At 44.5% G+C, this 2,500-nt stretch overlaps 1 protein-coding gene across 1 annotated transcript in view; it reads right to left on the minus strand.

The window, feature by feature from the left end:
* The window catches only part of LOC134452382 (cell adhesion molecule 2-like), a 666,831-nt gene that overhangs the window by 530,548 nt on the left and 133,783 nt on the right, over window positions 1-2,500 (minus strand). The gene's annotated exons all lie outside the window — the stretch shown is intronic.

Raw genomic sequence — 2,500 nt, forward strand, 5'->3', positions numbered from 1 at the left:
TGCTTGTATCCATGATGCCTGTAGTGTTAGTGGCATGCACTTCCCTCAATAGCTTGTAATGAGGTGCGATTTGCATGAAGAACATGGACTTTGCGATTGCAAAAAGCTTTGGGGAAAAACACATTAGTGTGTGTGTACGTGTGTGCGTGTGCACGCATATCTGTGTGTGTGTGTGTGTGTGTGTGTGTGTGTGTGTGTGTGTGTGTGTGTGTGTGTGTGTGTGTGTGTGTGTGTGAGTGCATGCATGCGTGCGTGTGTGTGTGTGGGGGGGGGGGGGTGGGGGGGTGTGCGTGTGCGCCGTGCGTGTGTGTGTGTGTGTGTGTGTGTGTGTGCGTGTGCGTGTGCGTGCATGCTTGCATGTGTGTTTGTGTGTTTGTGAGTATGTGTTTGTGAGTGTGTGTGTGTGCTCGCCCTTGAACTAGAAAAAAACAAACTAAATGCTCTCCCACCTTCACTTCTACTCACATACAAACATTCTACAACTCTGGGATTTCTCGAAGCCAAGGTTGCTTACTACATTAGCTACTTTGTTGTTTTCAATGCATTTTCCCATTGGCAACTACCGAAGTTGCTAACAGGCTAACATCTTCTCTTTTGAGAAATGCACCCCTGCATTCTACTCGCATGCATATGATGAGATCAAGGGAAGAGAACCAAGGCCACATTTTCTAATGGTAATTTTCTAATGTAATTTTTTTTGTGTTTTACTTGCTAATTTTTTCCCATAAATCTATTTGAGGTAGAGACGTTGGACTGCTTAGCCTGTAGTGATGAAGAGCTCTGATGTGGATGTGTGACTGTGTGTAATGTATGTTTTTGATGTTTACAGGGACCCCCTCGAAAAAGAGATGGAACATCTCAAGGGGCTATCCCTTAATAAAAGAATTGAATTGAATTGAATTCCATTTTCAAAAGTTAATGCAGTAGTTCCCAACCTGGGGGCTGGGGCCCTTACGGGGTCGCGGAGGTACTGATGGGGGGGTCGCGAGTAGGGATGTAAACGTGTCTGTGTGTGTGTGTGTGTGTGTGTGTGTGTGCGTGCGCGTGTGCGCATGTGCGTGTGCGTGTGTGTGTGTGTGTGTGTGTGTGTGTGTGTGTGTGTGTGTGTGTGTGTGTGTGTTTGTGAGTGTGTGTGTGTGCTCGCCCTTGAACTAGAAAAAAACAAACTAAATGCTCTCCCACCTTCACTTCTACTCACATACAAACATTCTACAACTCTGGGGTTGCTTACTACATTAGCTACTTTGTTGTTTTCAATGCATTTTCCCATTGGCAACTACCGAAGTTGCTAACAGGCTTACGGGGTCGCGGAGGTACTGATGGGGGGGTCGCGAGTAGGGATGTAAATTAAATCGAAATGTATCGATGTATCGGAAGTATCGGCCTGCGATTTAATCGACTCGCGTCGTATAGTGGGGCATTCCTAAGAATCGAATCACTGGCCCCTGTGCAATGCCCTAGCTCCATAACACAATAGTAGTGGAAAAGTAATTAGAAAAAAAAAAGAATCGAACCGAATCACATCGTATTGTGGGGAATTCTTAAGTATTGGAAAAAAATCGAATCCCTGATTTAAGAAATTGATACCGTATCATATCGTCATGAAGGCTGTGATTTACACCCCCTAGTCGCAGATAAAAAAAAAAAAACAGACATTGTATGAAAACAGGAAATCCACAGGCTAACAGCTAACAGTTAATAGAAGTATTTGCTGTCATGTGGATTTCTAGCAATATTAGCGGACAAACTATTAATGAAAAATCTAGCAATATTAATGGACAAAAAAATTGCCCATTAGATTAATTTATCCGTTAGTATTGCTAGATTTTCCATGAATAGATAATAATATCAATAATATTGCTAGAAATCAATTGCTAGGCTAAGACAATGGTGAGTGAGGGGGGGGTCGTGAAAATGCTCTTAAAATCCAAAAGGGGGTCCCCGATGAAGAAGTTTGGGAACCACTGAGTTAATGTATAGATTCAATTTAGATGCAGACTTCACAGCACACCTGTGCCTGCACTCAGAGCTCAGAGTTAGCATGTTGGCAAGGAAACAAAATAAAAAATAACTCTGCGCTAGCGGCTTAATTAAAGGAAGCTTGTGTGACATGCCGACGCATGGCAAATGAAAAAAACAAATTAGCAGTTCCCCACGTGTGTGTGTGTGTGTGTGTGTGTGTGTGTGTGTGTGTGTGTGTGTGTGTGTGTGTGTGTGTGTGTGTGTGTGTGTGTGTGTGTGTGTGTGTGTGTGTTCGCCACCTGTCTGCACTACATGGCTAATTGCAGCCACTTCTCTCTCGTTCCCATGCCATACACCTGACATCAGCTCCCCTCTCACAGCCCTCCCCCTTCTCCATCTCTCTCTCTCTCACATCCCTCTCTCCATCTCTCTCTCACTCTCTCCATCTCTCTCTCACTCTCTCACTATCTCCCCCTTCACTCTCTCTTCTGTCTCCCTCTCTTCTTTTCCTCTCCCGTTCTCTTCCTCTCTCTCTCCC

The sequence above is a fragment of the Engraulis encrasicolus genome, chromosome 7, assembly GCF_034702125.1.
Source record: "Engraulis encrasicolus isolate BLACKSEA-1 chromosome 7, IST_EnEncr_1.0, whole genome shotgun sequence".
Classification (NCBI taxonomy): Eukaryota; Metazoa; Chordata; class Actinopteri; order Clupeiformes; family Engraulidae; genus Engraulis; species Engraulis encrasicolus.